The sequence below is a fragment of the Acanthaster planci genome, linkage group LG05 (genome assembly GCF_054643075.1).
Source record: "Acanthaster planci isolate LZ-2023a linkage group LG05, COTS_SCS, whole genome shotgun sequence".
Lineage (NCBI taxonomy): Eukaryota > Metazoa > Echinodermata > Asteroidea > Valvatida > Acanthasteridae > Acanthaster > Acanthaster planci.
The window spans coordinates 8,366,972-8,384,631 of NC_141781.1; positions in this window are offsets into that span (position 1 = coordinate 8,366,972).

Consider the following 17,660-nt stretch of genomic DNA (forward strand, 5'->3'; position numbering starts at 1 on the left):
GTTAAATTATTTGAACTTTTTTGCGTCATCCCTACTATTTTTACTTTTGGAAATCGTTGAGTTTGCTTTTCTTAATTGAGTTTCTGTAATAGGATGTTTTTGGAAATAGCGAATAACTCAACTCAAATCAAATACACTATTTCCCGCTCCGAGCAGGAATACAAGGGGGCGTGTTTTGAAATGAAATGGACAGTCCTTTAGTACTCACGCACCGCATAGGTAGGCAAGTTTATGCGCCTTGAGGGTGCACCCTCGCTAAAAGGCCCTAAATATATCCGTCGAGCTCGTTAATAAAAGTTATACACTGAAACTATTCTACATTAGAGAGTCCTGAGAGCCTTGAATTGAAGAATTGGAGAAATATGGCACTGAACCTCTGGCCCGGACGTTGGGGCGTCAAATTATTTGATGCAATCGGGTCCGAAAATGGCACTACACTATTTGGCCGTTTTGCAGAGGGATGGTGTTTAAAATGGCTACTTTTCTGGGCAGGGACATTTTCTTCATTTTAGGGGCGGTCTGCTTCTGGTGCAAATTTCTCAAAAATTCATTTGTCCACCCCCCGAAAATTGAAAGGAAAATGAAAGGGGAACATGTCCGATCATCGTATTTCTCTGCAGCCTGGACACCTGTGTGAGTTGTGAGTACTTTTCAAATAATTGCCAAGTGTGGGGATTTTCATTGCTGTCTGTGGGAATTTACTTGTAGCGCGCACCCTTGACGCGGAGCACGCTGAGTACGCGCAACGATTCTAGTCTAGAATAATTGTGTGGTTTTTGCGTGCTCGCCGAACGCGTGTTAGAACCCGGTTGGGAAACTTAGTACCCTCGCCTTTCTTTCGCCGCCGAGGGTGCACTTCGGCGCAGGGCGGATAACGCTTCAGTCACTCAGTATTTACACAGCAACATTCTGTGCAGTAAGTTGAATGACTTTGTTATCTCCTTATTCAATTAACATGAACAACAAAAAACACCATCTCTGAGATGGCTGAGTGGTTAAGCTCGCGGTTATCAGATCGTTAGACGGTGGGTCGAATCCCAGCAGTGACTTTTTTTATTTTCCCGACGCTTGCTGTCAGTAGCTATAAGAGACTCAATTCACCCCGTCAAATACCAGCAGTACCTTAGCCTAACGGGTAAGCTCTGCGGCTGGCACTGTCCGCGAAGTCCAGTGAGCGCCTTAGTACAGGTTCGAGACGTTATGGCCCACTCGGCGGCCAGGGCTTAGGGGCTTGTCTCGTTTCCCCTCCCTTGCATGGCCGCTCGAACCCTTTTGGGGGTTAAATGGATGGGGCAGGGAGGAAGTGCGGTGGGCCGGGAACTCCGAGATCCCAGAAGAGTCCTATATGGAAGCCGGTAACTGCGATTCCTTGCGAATTTCAGGAGTCCGTGCGCCTGAATGCTTGGTCAACACCGCATAACTTTTGCATTTTTCCCCTCACCACAATTTCTTTTCATGTTTCCTGGGCGCAGAAGCCACAAGGCAGTTTTTTAGGTTTGAATAGAGTGAGCAACAGGATTGATGCTGATTTAGTTTCATTCTTTTTTTCAATTTTCCACGGTGAAACTGATCCCGACCGTGTTGGGTCCATTTCTTCTCAGTGATCTCAGTATAAAAGCTGTCCGGCGTATAATGTTTATTATTGGTGATTCAATAGTAAGAGATCCAGGAATGGCACAGTCGGGCGGCACTCGCCTTCCCATTTTATTGAAGGAAATACATTTTCATTCGTTATAACAACAAATTTCGTTCGCCTTCAACCGCAGAGTAATTTGATATTTTTCAAGAAAAATTCTCTCAAAAAAGACGTCCCATATCTTCTTGGGTTACCCCCAAAAGTTGCAACAAATGCGTTGCATCTGCCGCTCCTTTTCTGTGAAAGGTTGATCCGTCACTTACCCTAGTCAGACAGGTCTGCCCTAAAAATACAAGCAGGAAAATAATGAAATAAACTCGAAAGAAATTAACAATCCAGTTGCTGGAATTTCAACCACAAAAACCGACATCGAGATTGCAATGGATGTCAAATCAGTATTAGCTTTTGGTTTTACCCCATTGTCGCGCCTGAAAAGGCGCTTAGGCGACCCTGCCCTCCCCCCAGGTAACTCCACACTATACTTAAGTTTGATCGGGCTGACTGAAACTTAATGTTGTCATTTGAATTAATCCGTGCCTCATTGGCCATCAGTTTAATATCAGAACTCGCAAGTTACAAAAATGGCATAGTCAAGTAGCTCCCTTTTCAAACTCAATACTTCCCAAATGTACCTGTTATTTCAAACAGCTTTGATGAGGGCATAAAACCCTCCTTCCCAAAAAGTAATTCGACAAACACGACTGACATAGAAGAAAATGTCAAAGTGATCATAATCTTACAAAACATGCAGTTTTACTGGCTAGTTCCTGAGTGTCCACACACAACAAAGACGGTACACGTAGGTAAAATGTAACCCCAACCTTGAGGGCGCTCTTCCAAATTTACGTGGGAGAGGATGCGTTTCACCAAATGGTTGGTTTTCTGCGCGCGTGCGAGCTCATTAATAATTTGTGATCCCTCGGGGTTTTCACAATAAGACATGCCATAACCAGGAGGGGTCACAGAAATATATCTATAAATCCCGAATTTCGGACTGGTAGCTTCCAGGTCGGGTATTTTTTTGTACACAAAGCCCCAAGAAATATTGAGGGCCTATTTTGGATAGAGGCGGGCGGGCTAGCTTCAGAGCGGAGGGCATAGTTTTACTACTAGTTTGGGAGTGTCTTCGGGGAAAGGTGAATAAAAATCTTTTTTTCGCTGCTAACTTCCATAACATTGAAACGAAAAGTAATCTACTGGCCACAATCTTGAATTTTCAGTGAAAAAAAACGGAGCCAACCTCTTCCCGAGGGTCAACAGGCGCGCCATATCGGTCTGATTTTGCGCTGTTTTCTGCGGGCTCGTATTTGGCGTAGTACTAGTGCAACCATAAACGCATAGACCACCAGGTCCTATTCAATTAAACAACTTGAATCTCCACTCCCCTCGGTTTTTTGTTTCACAATTTTCACGGATCACCGTCACACTGGACTGTAAAAGAGGGACTAATGGGAAAATGCAAGGATTAATACGAAGAACCACAATGGTGAAGGTCTACAATGTTGAAAACGAACTATAATATAACAGAAAAAGTGCTTGGTCAACCACATCTTTACAGAGAAAGAATTTGCCGTAAAAGAGGTACTCTTTACAGGACAGTGTGTCCGGAGAGCCATACACCACACATCAGATCACCACACAGCACGTGTTATTTTGCAGAACTACTGCGTTAATGATTGGGCTGTCATTTCATGCAAGTAAAGGAAACCAGAGACCCCCCCCCCAAAAAGGCAAACATGGCGAGTCTTTCATATAACACTGTGAAAGAGTTGGGACATGTAGGCAGGTGTATCAAGTGGGACGTAACTTAAGTTTTTACTAGGTCCACTGCACATGCACTGCATGCTCATGGAGTTACGTGCATACGCGCAACTTCAACTATCGACCAATGGGAGTCTGCAAATTCTGGCTCATCCGCGTGTATGACAAAGTTACTCAGGGTCCGGATAGACGTGGTCCGGGGACTTTCCCATATTGACTCGGGTTCATTTAAGAGAAGCTGTCAGGAGAGCCTTTAATATTGACGACCATTGTTTGTGTGAATGTGTACTTCTGCTTTTGCCACGTGATTTTTGTGTTTTTGATTCGTCTATAATATTTGGATGATTTTTGATCTATTTTACTGTACTTGTCAGGTTAATTCTCATCAGTTGGGACCGCAATGGAAATAAGTTAATTATTTGAACTTTTTTGCGTCATCCCTACTATTTTTACTTTTGGAAATCGTTGAGTTTGCTTTTCTTTAATTGAGTTTCTGTAATAGGATGTTTTTGGAAATAGCGAATAACTCAACTCAAATCAAATACACTATTTCCCGCTCCGAGCAGGAATACAAGGGGGCGTGTTTTGAAATGAAATGGACAGTCCTTTAGTACTCACGCACCGCATAGGTAGGCAAGTTTATGCGCCTTGAGGGTGCACCCTCGCTAAAAGGCCCTAAAGATATCCCGTCGAGCTCGTTAATAAAAGTTATACACTGAAACTATTCTACATTAGAGAGTCCTGAGAGCCTTGAATTGAAGAATTGGAGAAATATGGCACTGAACCTCTGGCCCGGACGTTGGGCGTCAAATTATTTGGATGCAATCGGGTCCGAAAATGGCACTACACTATTTGGCCGTTTTGCAGAGGGATGGTGTTTAAAATGGCTACTTTTCTGGGCAGGGACATTTTCTTCATTTTAGGGGCGGTCTGCTTCTGGTGCAAATTTCTCAAAAATTCATTTGTCCACCCCCCGAAAATTGAAAGGAAAATGAAAGGGGAACATGTCGATCATCGTATTTCTCTGCAGCCTGGACACCTGTGTGAGTTGTGAGTACTTTTCAAATAATTGCCAAGTGTGGGGATTTTCATTGCTGTCTGTGGGAATTTACTTGTAGCGGCGCACCCTTGACGCGGAGCACGCTGAGTACGCGCAACGATTCTAGTCTAGAATAATTGTGTGGTTTTTGCGTGCTCGCCGAACGCGTGTTAGAACCCGGTTGGGAAACTTAGTACCCTCGCCTTTCTTTCGCCGCCGAGGGTGCACTTCGGCGCAGGGCGGATAACGCTTCAGTCACTCAGTATTTACACAGCAACATTCTGTGCAGTAAGTTGAATGACTTTGTTATCTCCTTATTCAATTAACATGAACAACAAAAAAACACCATCTCTGAGATGGCTGAGTGGTTAAGCTCGCGGTTATCAGATCGTTAGACGGTGGGTTCGAATCCCAGCAGTGACTTTTTTATTTTCCCGACGCTTGCTGTCAGTAGCTATAAGAGACTCCAATTCACCCCGTCAAATACCAGCAGTACCTTAGCCTAACGGGTAAGCTCTGCGGCTGGCACTGTCCGCGAAGTCCAGGTGAGCGCCTTAGTACAGGTTCGAGACGTTATGGCCCACTCGGCGGCCAGGGCTTAGGGGCTTGTCTCGTTTCCTCCCTTGCATGGCCGCTCGAACCCTTTTGGGGGTTAAATGGATGGGCAGGGAGGAAGTGCGGTGGGCCGGGAACTCCGAGATCCCAGAAGAGTCCTATATGGAAGCCGGTAACTGCGATTCCTTGCGAATTTCAGGAGTCCGTGCGCCTGAATGCTTGGTCAACACCGCATAACTTTTGCATTTTTCCCCTCACCACAATTTCTTTTCATGTTTCCTGGGCGCAGAAGCCACAAGGCAGTTTTTTAGGTTTGAATAGAGTGAGCAACAGGATTGATGCTGATTTAGTTTCATTCTTTTTTTCAATTTTCCACGGTGAAACTGATCCCGACCGTGTTGGGTCCATTTCTTCTCAGTGATCTCAGTATAAAAGCTGTCCGGCGTATAATGTTTATTATTGGTGATTCAATAGTAAGAGATCCAGGAATGGCACAGTCGGGCGGCACTCGCCTTCCCATTTTATTGAAGGAAATACATTTTCATTCGTTATAACAACAAATTTCGTTCGCCTTCAACCGCAGAGTAATTTGATATTTTTCAAGAAAAATTCTCTCAAAAAAGACGTCCCATATCTTCTTGGGTTACCCCCAAAAGTTGCAACAAATGCGTTGCATCTGCCGCTCCTTTTCTTGTGAAAGGTTGATCCGTCACTTACCCTAGTCAGACAGGTCTGCCCTAAAAATACAAGCAGGAAAATAATGAAATAAACTCGAAAGAAATTAACAATCCCAGTTGCTGGAATTTCAACCACAAAAACCGACATCGAGATTGCAATGGATGTCAAATCAGTATTAGCTTTTGGTTTTACCCCATTGTCGCGCCTGAAAAGGCGCTTAGGCGACCCTGCCCTCCCCCCAGGTAACTCACACTATACTTAAGTTTGATCGGGCTGACTGAAACTTAATGTTGTCATTTGAATTAATCCGTGCCTCATTGGCCATCAGTTTAATATCAGAACTCGCAGTTACAAAAATGGCATAGTCAAGTAGCTCCCTTTTCAAACTCAATACTTCCCAAATGTACCTGTTATTTCAAACAGCTTTGATGAGGGCATAAAACCCTCCTTCCCAAAAAGTAATTCGACAAACACGACTGACATAGAAGAAAATGTCAAAGTGATCATAATCTTACAAAACATGCAGTTTTACTGGCTAGTTCCTGAGTGTCACACACACAAAGACGGTACACGTAGGTAAAATGTAACCCCAACCTTGAGGGCGCTCTTCCAAATTTACGTGGGAGAGGATGCGTTTCACCAAATGGTTGGTTTTCTGCGCGCGTGCGAGCTCATTAATAATTTGTGATCCCTCGGGGTTTTCACAATAAGACATGCCATAACCAGGAGGGGTCACAGAAATATATCTATAAATCCCGAATTTCGGACTGGTAGCTTCCAGGTCGGGGTATTTTTTTGTACACAAAGCCCCAAGAAATATTGAGGGCCTATTTTGGATAGAGGCGGGCGGCTAGCTTCAGAGCGGAGGGCATAGTTTTACTACTAGTTTGGGAGTGTCTTCGGGGAAAGGTGAATAAAAATCTTTTTTTCGCTGCTAACTTCCATAACATTGAAACGAAAAGTAATCTACTGGCCACAATCTTGAATTTTCAGTGAAAAAAAAACGGAGGCCAACCTCTTCCCGAGGGTCAACAGGCGCGCCATATCGGTCTGATTTTGCGCTGTTTTCTGCGGGCTCGTATTTGGCGTAGTACTAGTGCAACCATAAACGCATAGACCACCAGGTCCTATTCAATTAAACAACTTGAATCTCCGCTCCCCTCGGTTTTTTGTTTCACGATTTTCACGGATCACCGTCACACTGGACTGTAAAAGAGGGACTAATGGGAAAATGCAAGGATTAATACGAAGAACCACAATGGTGAAGGTCTACAATGTTGAAAACGAATTATAATATAACAGAAAAAGTGCTTGGTCAACCACATCTTTACAGAGAAAGAATTTGCCGTAAAAGAGGTACTCTTTACAGGACAGTGTGTCCGGAGAGCCATACACCACACATCAGATCACCACACAGCACGTGTTATTTTGCAGAACTATTGCGTTAATGATTGGGCTGTCATTTCATGCTAGTAAAGGAAACCAGAGACCCCCCCAAAAAAGGCAAACATGGCGAGTCTTTCATATAACACTGTGAAAGAGTTGGGACATGTAGGCAGGTGTATCAAGTGGGACGTAACTTACGTTTTTACTAGGTCCACTGCACATGCACTGCATGCTCATGGAGTTACGTGCATACGCGCAACTTCAACTATCGACCAATGGGAGTCTGCAAATTCTGGCTCATCCGCGTGTATGACAAAGTTACTCAGGGTCCGGATAGACGTGGTCCGGGGACTTTCCCATATTGACTCGGGTTCATTTAAGAGAAGCTGTCAGGAGAGCCTTTAATATTGACGACCATTGTTTGTGTGAATGTGTACTTCTGCTTTTGCCCCGTGATTTTTGTGTTTTTGATTCGTCTATAATATTTGGATGATTTTTGATCTATTTTACTGTACTTGTCAGGTTAATTCTCATCAGTTGGGACCGCAATGGAAATAAGTTAAATTATTTGAACTTTTTTGCGTCATCCCTACTATTTTTACTTTTGGAAATCGTTGAGTTTGCTTTTCTTTAATTGAGTTTCTGTAATAGGATGTTTTTGGAAATAGCGAATAACTCAACTCAAATCAAATACACTATTTCCCGCTCCGAGCAGGAATACAAGGGGGCGTGTTTTGAAATGAAATGGACAGTCCTTTAGTACTCACGCACCGCATAGGTAGGCAAGTTTATGCGCCTTGAGGGTGCACCCTCGCTAAAAGGCCCTAAATATATCCGTCGAGCTCGTTAATAAAAGTTATACACTGAAACTATTCTACATTAGAGAGTCCTGAGAGCCTTGAATTGAAGAATTGGAGAAATATGGCACTGAACCTCTGGCCCGGACTTTGGGCGTCAAATTATTTGGATGTAATCGGGTCCGAAAATGGCACTACACTATTTGGCCGTTTTGCAGAGGGATGGTGTTTAAAATGGCTTCTTTTCTGGGCAGGGACATTTTCTTCATTTTAGGGGCGGTCTGCTTCTGGTGCAAATTTCTCAAAAATTCATTTGTCCACCCCCCGAAAATTGAAAGGAAAATGAAAGGGGAACATGTCGATCATCGTATTTCTCTGCAGCCTGGACACCTGTGTGAGTTGTGAGTACTTTTCAAATAATTGCCAAGTGTGGGGATTTTCATTGCTGTCTGTGGGAATTTACTTGTAGCGGCGCACCCTTGACGCGGAGCACGCTGAGTACGCGCAACGATTCTAGTCTAGAATAATTGTGTGGTTTTTGCGTGCTCGCCGAACGCGTGTTAGAACCCGGTTGGGAAACTTAGTACCCTCGCCTTTCTTTCGCCGCCGAGGGTGCACTTCGGCGCAGGGCGGATAACGCTTCAGTCACTCAGTATTTACACAGCAACATTCTGTGCAGTAAGTTGAATGACTTTGTTATCTCCTTATTCAATTAACATGAACAACAAAAAACACCATCTCTGAGATGGCTGAGTGGTTAAGCTCGCGGTTATCAGATCGTTGGACGGTGGGTTCGAATCCCAGCAGTGACTTTTTTTATTTTCCCGACGCTTGCTGTCAGTAGCTATAAGAGACTCCAATTCACCCCGTCAAATACCAGCAGTACCTTAGCCTAACGGGTAAGCTCTGCGGCTGGCACTGTCCGCGAAGTCCAGGTGAGCGCCTTAGTACAGGTTCGAGACGTTATGGCCCACTCGGCGGCCAGGGCTTAGGGGCTTGTCTCGTTTCCTCCCTTGCATGGCCGCTCGAACCCTTTTGGGGGTTAAATGGATGGGCAGGGAGGAAGTGCGGTGGGCCGGGAACTCCGAGATCCCAGAAGAGTCCTATATGGAAGCCGGTAACTGCGATTCCTTGCGAATTTCAGGAGTCCGTGCGCCTGAATGCTTGGTCAACACCGCATAACTTTTGCATTTTTCCCCCTCACCACAATTTCTTTTCATGTTTCCTCGGCGCAGAAGCCACAAGGCAGTTTTTTAGGTTTGAATAGAGTGAGCAACAGGATTGATGCTGATTTAGTTTCATTCTTTTTTTCAATTTTCCACGGTGAAACTGATCCCGACCGTGTTGGGTCCATTTCTTCTCAGTGATCTCAGTATAAAAGCTGTCCGGCATATAATGTTTATTATTGGTGATTCAATAGTAAGAGATCCAGGAATGGCACAGTCGGGCGGCACTCGCCTTCCCATTTTATTGAAGGAAATACATTTTCATTCGTTATAACAACAAATTTCGTTCGCCTTCAACCGCAGAGTAATTTGATATTTTTCAAGAAAAATTCTCTCAAAAAAGACGTCCCATATCTTCTTGGGTTACCCCCAAAAGTTGCAACAAATGCGTTGCATCTGCCGCTCCTTTTCTTGTGAAAGGTTGATCCGTCACTTACCCTAGTCAGACAGGTCTGCCCTAAAAATACAAGCAGGAAAATAATGAAATAAACTCGAAAGAAATTAACAATCCCAGTTGCTGGAATTTCAACCACAAAAACCGACATCGAGATTGCAATGGATGTCAAATCAGTATTAGCTTTTGGTTTTACCCCATTGTCGCGCCTGAAAAGGCGCTTAGGCGACCCTGCCCTCCCCCCAGGTAACTCACACTATACTTAAGTTTGATCGGGCTGACTGAAACTTAATGTTGTCATTTGAATTAATCCGTGCCTCATTGGCCATCAGTTTAATATCAGAACTCGCAGTTACAAAAATGGCATAGTCAAGTAGCTCCCTTTTCAAACTCAATACTTCCCAAATGTACCTGTTATTTCAAACAGCTTTGATGAGGGCATAAAACCCTCCTTCCCAAAAAGTAATTCGACAAACACGACTGACATAGAAGAAAATGTCAAAGTGATCATAATCTTACAAAACATGCAGTTTTACTGGCTAGTTCCTGAGTGTCACACACACAAAGACGGTACACGTAGGTAAAATGTAACCCCAACCTTGAGGGCGCTCTTCCAAATTTACGTGGGAGAGGATGCGTTTCACCAAATGGTTGGTTTTCTGCGCGCGTGCGAGCTCATTAATAATTTGTGATCCCTCGGGGTTTTCACAATAAGACATGCCATAACCAGGAGGGGTCACAGAAATATATCTATAAATCCCGAATTTCGGACTGGTAGCTTCCAGGTCGGGGTATTTTTTTGTACACAAAGCCCCAAGAAATATTGAGGGCCTATTTTGGATAGAGGCGGGCGGCTAGCTTCAGAGCGGAGGGCATAGTTTTACTACTAGTTTGGGAGTGTCTTCGGGGAAAGGTGAATAAAAATCTTTTTTTCGCTGCTAACTTCCATAACATTGAAACGAAAAGTAATCTACTGGCCACAATCTTGAATTTTCAGTGAAAAAAAACGGAGGCCAACCTCTTCCCGAGGGTCAACAGGCGCGCCATATCGGTCTGATTTTGCGCTGTTTTCTGCGGGCTCGTATTTGGCGTAGTACTAGTGCAACCATAAACGCATAGACCACCAGGTCCTATTCAATTAAACAACTTGAATCTCCACTCCCCTCGGTTTTTTGTTTCACAATTTTCACGGATCACCGTCACACTGGACTGTAAAAGAGGGACTAATGGGAAAATGCAAGGATTAATACGAAGAACCACAATGGTGAAGGTCTACAATGTTGAAAACGAACTATAATATAACAGAAAAAGTGCTTGGTCAACCACATCTTTACAGAGAAAGAATTTGCCGTAAAAGAGGTACTCTTTACAGGACAGTGTGTCCGGAGAGCCATACACCACACATCAGATCACCACACAGCACGTGTTATTTTGCAGAACTACTGCGTTAATGATTGGGCTGTCATTTCATGCAAGTAAAGGAAACCAGAGACCCCCCAAAAAAAGGCAAACATGGCGAGTCTTTCATATAACACTGTGAAAGAGTTGGGACATGTAGGCAGGTGTATCAAGTGGGACGTAACTTAAGTTTTTACTAGGTCCACTGCACATGCACTGCATGCTCATGGAGTTACGTGCATACGCGCAACTTCAACTATCGACCAATGGGAGTCTGCAAATTCTGGCTCATCCGCGTGTATGACAAAGTTACTCAGGGTCCAGATAGACGTGGTCCGGGGACTTGCCCATATTGACTCGGGTTCATTTAAGAGAAGCTGTCAGGAGAGCCTTTAATATTGACGACCATTGTTTGTGTGAATGTGTACTTCTGCTTTTCAGTACCACGTGATTTTTGTGTTTTTGATTCGTCTATAATATTTGGATGGTTTTTGATCTATTTTACTGTACTTGTCAGGTTAATTCTCATCAGTTGGGACCGCAATGGAAATAAGTTAAATTATTTGAACTTTTTTGCGTCATCCCTACTATTTTTACTTTGGAAATCGTTGAGTTTGCTTTTCTTTAATTGAGTTTCTGTAATAAGATGTTTTTGGAAATAGCGAATAAATCAACTCAAATCAAATACACTATTTCCCGCTCCGAGCAGGAATAAAAGGGGGCGTGTTTTGAAATGAAATGGACAGTCCTTTAGTACTCACGCACCGCATAGGTAGGCAGGTTTATGCGCCTTGACGGTGCACCCTCGCTAAAAGGCCCTAAATATGTCCGCCGAGCTCGTTAATAAAAGTTATACACTGAAACTATTCTACATTAGAGAGTCCTGAGAGCCTTGAATTGAGGAATTGGAGAAATATGGCACTGAACCTCTGGCCCGGACTTTGGGCGTCAAATTATTTGGATGCAATCGGGTCCGAAAATGGCACTACACTATTTGGCCGTTTTGCAGAGGTATGGTGTTTAAAATGGCTTCTTTTCTGGGCAGGGACATTTTCTTCATTTAGGGGCGGTCTGCTTCTGGTGCAAATTTCTCAAAAATTCATTTGTCCACCCCTCGAAAATTGAAAGGAAAATGAAAGGGGAACATGTCGATCATCGTATTTCTCTGCAGCCTGGACACCTGTGTGAGTTGTGAGTACTTTTCAAATAATTGCCAAGTGTGGGGATTTTCATTGCTGTCTGTGGGAATTTACTTGTAGCGGCGCACCCTTGACGCGGAGCACGCTGAGTACGCGCAACGATTCTAGTCTAGAATAATTGTGTGGTCTTTGCGTGCTCGCCGAACGCGTGTTAGAACCCGGTTGGAAAACTTAGTACCCCCGCCTTTCTTTCGCCGCCGAGGGTGCACTTCGGCGCAGGGTGGATAACGCTTCAGTCACTCAGTATTTACACAGCAACATTCGGTGCAGTAAGTTGAATGACTTTGTTATCTCCTTATTCAATTAACATGAACAACAAAAAACACTATCTCTGAGATGGCCGAGTGGTTAAGCTCGCGGTTATCAGATCGTTAGACGGTGGGTTCGAATCCCAACAGTGACTTTTTTATTTTCCCGACGCTTGCTGTCAGTAGCTATAAGAGACTTCCAATTCACCCCGTCAAATACCAGCAGTACCTTAGCCTAACGGGTAAGCTCTGCGGCTGGCACTGTCCGCGAAGTCCAGGTGAGCGCCTTAGTACAGGTTCGAGACGTTATGGCCCACTCGGCGGCCAGGGCTTAGGGGCTTGTCTCGTTTCCTCCCTTGCATGGCCGCTCGAACCCTTTTGGGGGTTAAATGGATGGGCAGGGAGGAAGTGCGTTGGGCCGGGAACTCCGAGATCCCAGAAGAGTCCTATATGGAAGCCGGTAACTGCGATTCCTTGCGAATTTCAGGAGTCCGTGCGCCTGAATGCTTGGTCAACACCGCATAACTTTTGCATTTTCCCCTCACCACATTTTTTTTTCATGTTTCCTGGGCGCAGAACCCACAAGGCAGTTTTCTAGGTTTGAATAGAGTGAGCAACAGGATTGATGCTGATTTAGTTTCATTCATTTTTCAATTTTCCACGGTGAAACTGATCCCGACCGTGTTGGGTCCATTTCTTCTCAGTGATCTCAGTATAAAAGCTGTCCGGCGTATAATATTTATTATTGGTGAGTCAATAGTAAGAGATCCAGGAGTGGCACAGTCGGGCGGCACTCGCCTTCCCATTTTATTGAAGGAAATACATTTTCATTCGTTATAACAACAAATTTCGTTCGCCTTCAACCGCAGAGTAATTTGATATTTTTCAAAAAAAATTCTCTCAAAAAAGACGTCCCATATCTTCTTGGGTTACCCCCAAAAGTTGCAACAAATGCGTTGCATCTGCCACTCCTTTTCTTGTGAAAGGTTGATCCATCACTTACCCTAGTCAGACAGGTCTGCCCTAAAAATACAAGCAGGAAAACAAAGACATAAACTCGAAAGAAATTAACAATCCCAGTTGCTGGAATTTCAACCACAAAAACCGACATCGAGATTGCAATGGATGTCCAATCAGTATAAGCTTTTGGTTTTACCCCATTGTCGCGCCTGCGCTTAGGCGATCCTGCCCCCCCCAAAGGTAACTCACACTATACTTAAGTTTGATCGGGCTGACTGAAACTGAATGTTGTCATTTGAATTAATCCGTGCCTCATTGGCCATCAGTTTAATATCGGAACTCGGAGTTACAAAAATGGCATAGTCAAGTAGCTCCCTTTTCAAACTCAATACTTCCCAAATGTACCTGTTATTTCAAACAGCTTTGATGAGGGCATAAAACCAGACCCCTCCTTCCCAAAAAGTAATTCGACAAACACGACTGACATAGAAGAAAATGTCAAAGTGATCATAATCTTACAAAACATGCAGTTTTACTAGCTAGTTCCTGAGTGTCACACACACAAAGACGGTACACGTAGGTAAAATGTAACCCCAAGCTTGAGGGCGCTCTTCCAAATTTACGTGGGAGAGGATGCGTTTCACCAAATGGTTGGATTTCTGCGCGCGCGCGAGCTCATTAATAATTTGTGATCCCTCGGAGTTTTCACAATAAGACATGCCATAACCAGGAGGGGTCACAGAAATATATCTATAAATCCCGAATTTCGGACTGGTAGCTTCCAGGTCGGGGTATTTCTTGTACACAAAGCCCCAAGAAATATTGAGGGCCTATTTTGGATAGAGGCGGGCGGCTAGCTTCAGAGCCGAGGGCATAGTTTTACTACTAGTTTGGGAGTGTCTTCGGGGAAAGGCGAATAAAAATCTTTTTTTCGCTGCTAACTTCCATAACATTGAAACGAAAAGTAATCTTCTGGCCACAATCTTGAATTTTCTGTGAAAAAAACGGAGGCCAACCTCTTCCCGAGGGTCAACAGGCGCGCCATATCGGTCTGATTTTGCGCTGTTTTCTGCGGGCTCGTATTTGGCGTAGTACTAGTGCAACCATAAACGCATAGACCACCAGGTCCTATTCAATTAAACAACTTGAATCTCCGCTCCCCTCGGTTTTTTGTTTCACGATTTTCACGGATCACCGTCACACTGGACTGTAAAAAAGGGACTAATGAGAAAATGCAAGGATTAATACGAAGAACCACAATGGTGAAGGTCTACAATGTTGAAAACGAACTATAATATAACAGAAAAAGTGCTTGGTCAACCACATCTTTACAGAGAAAGAATTTGCCGTAAAAGAGGTACTCTTTACAGGACAGTGTGTCCGGAGAGCCATACACCACACATCAGATCACCACACAGCACGTGTTATTTTGCAGAACTATTGCGTTAATGATTGGGCTGTCATTTCATGCTAGTAAAGGAAACCAGAGACCCCCCCCCAAAAAAAAAGACAAACATGGCGAGTCTTTCATATAACACTGTGAAAGAGTTGGGACATGTAGGCAGGTGTACCAAGTGGGACGTCACTTAAGTTTTTACTAGGTCCACTGCACATGCACTGCATGCTCATGGAGTTACGTGCGTACGCGCAACTTCAACTATCGACCAATGGGAGTCTGCAAATTCTGGCTCATCCGCGTGTATGACAAAGTTACTCAGGGTCCGGATAGACGTGGTCCGGGGACTTGCCCATATTGACTCGGGTTCATTTAAGAGAAGCTGTCAGGAGAGCCTTTAATATTGACGACCATTGTTTGTGTGAATGTGTACTTCTGCTTTTGCCACGTGATTTTTGTGTTTTTGATTCGTCTATAATATTTGGATGATTTTTGATCTATTTTACTGTACTTGTCAGGTTAATTCTCATCAGTTGGGACCGCAATGGAAATAAGTTCAATTATTTGAACTTTTTTGCGTCATCCCTACTATTTTTACTTTTGGAAATCGTTGAGTTTACTTTTCTTTAATTGAGTTTCTGTAATAAGATGTTTTTGGAAATAGCGAATAAATCAACTCAACTCAAATCAAATACACTATTTCCCGCTCCGAGCAGGAATAAAAGGGGCGTGTTTTGACATGAAATGGACAGTCCTTTAGTACTCACGCACCGCATAGGTAGGCAGGTTTATGCGCCTTGACGGTGCACCCTCGCTTAAAGGCCCTAAATATGTCCGCCGAGCTCGTTAATAATAGTTATACACTGAAACTATTCTACATTAGAGAGTCCTGAGAGCCTTGAATTGAAGAATTGGAGAAATATGCCACTGAACCTCTGGCCCGGACTTTGGGCGTCAAATTATTTGGATGCAATCAGGTCCGAAAATGGCACTACACTATTTGGCCGTTTTGCAGAGGGATGGTGTTTAAAATGGCTACTTTTCTGGGCAGGGACATTTTCTTCATTTTAGGGGCGGCCTGCTTCTGGTGCAAATTTCTCAAAAATTCATTTGTCCACCCCTCGAAAATTTATAGGAAAATGAAAGGGGAACATGTCGATCATCGTATTTCTCTGCAGCCTGGACACCTGTGCAAGTTGTGAGTACTTTTCAAATAATTGCCAAGTGTGGGGATTTTCATCGCTGTCTGTGGGAATTTACTTGTAGCGGCGCACCCTTGACGCGGAGCACGCTGAGTAGCGCAACGATTCTAGTCTAGAATAATTGTGTGGTCTTTGCGTGCTCGCCGAACGCGTGTTAGAACCCGGTTGGGAAACTTAGTACCCCCGCCTTTCTTTCGCCGCCGAGGGTGCACTTCGGCGCAGGGCGGATAACGCTTCAGTCACTCAGTATTTACACAGCAACATTCTGTGCAGTAAGTTGAATGACTTTGTTATCTCCTTATTCAATTAACATGAACAACAAAAACCACTATCTCTGAGATGGCCGAGTGGTTAAGCTCGCGGTTATCAGATCGTTAGACGGTTGGTTCGAATCCAAGCAGTGACTTTTTTATTTTCCCGACGCTTGCTGTCAGTAGCTATAAGAGACTCCAATTCACCCCGTCAAATACCAGCAGTACCTTAGCCTAACGGGTAAGCTCTGCGGCTGGCACTGTCCGCGAAGTCCAGGTGAGCGCCTTAGTACAGGTTCGAGACGTTATGGCCCACTCGGCGGCCAGGGCTTAGGGGCTTGTCTCGTTTCCTCCCTTGCATGGTCGCTCGAACCCTTTTGGGGGTTAAATGGATGGGCAGGGAGGAAGTGCGTTGGGCCGGGAACTCCGAGATCCCAGAAGAGTCCTATATGGAAGCCGGTAACTGCGATTCCTTGCGAATTTCAGGAGTCCGTGCGCCTGAATGCTTGGTCAACACCGCATAACTTTTGCATTTTTCCCTCACCACAATTTTTTTCATGTTTCCTGGGCGCAGAACCCACAAGGCAGTTTTCTAGGTTTGAATAGAGTGAGCAACAGGGTTGATGCTGATTTAGTGTCATTCATTTTTTTCAATTTTCCACGGTGAAACTGATCCCGACCGTGTTGGGTCCATTTCTTCTCAGTGATCTCAGTATAAAAGCTGTCCGGCGTATAATGTTTATTATTGGTGATTCAATAGTAAGAGATCCAGGAGTGGCACAGTCGGGCGGCACTCGCCTTCCCATTTTATTGATGGAAATACATTTTCATTCGTTATAACAACAAATTTCGTTCGCCTTCAACCGCAGAGTAATTTGATATTTTTCAAGAAAAATTCTCTCAAAAAAGACGTCCCATATCTTCTTGGGTTACCCCCAAAAGTTGCAACAAATGCGTTGCATCTGCCACTCCTTTTCTTGTGAAAGGTTGATCCATCACTTACCCTAGTCAGACAGGTCTGCCCTAAAAATACAAGCAGGAAAATAATGAAATAAACTCGAAAGAAATTAACAATCCCAGTTGCTGGAATTTCAACCACAAAAACCGACATCGAGATTGCAATGGATGTCCAATCAGTATTAGCTTTTGGTTTTACCCCATTGTCGCGCCTGAAAAGGCGCTTAGGCGATCCTGCCCCCCCCCAAAGGTAACTCACACTATACTTAAGTTTGATCGGGCTGACTGAAACTTAATGTTGTCATTTGAATTAATCCGTGCCTCATTGGCCATCAGTTTAATATCGGAACTCGCAGTTACAAAATTGGCATAGTCAAGTAGCTCCCTTTTCAAACTCAATACTTCCCAATTGTACCTGTCATTTCAAACAGCTTTGATGAGGGCATAAAACCCTCCTTCCCAAAAGGTAATTCGACAAACACGACTGACATAGAAGAAAAGGTCAAAGTGATCATAATCTTACAAAACATGCAGTTTTACTAGCTAGTTCCTGAGTGTCACACACACAAAGACGGTG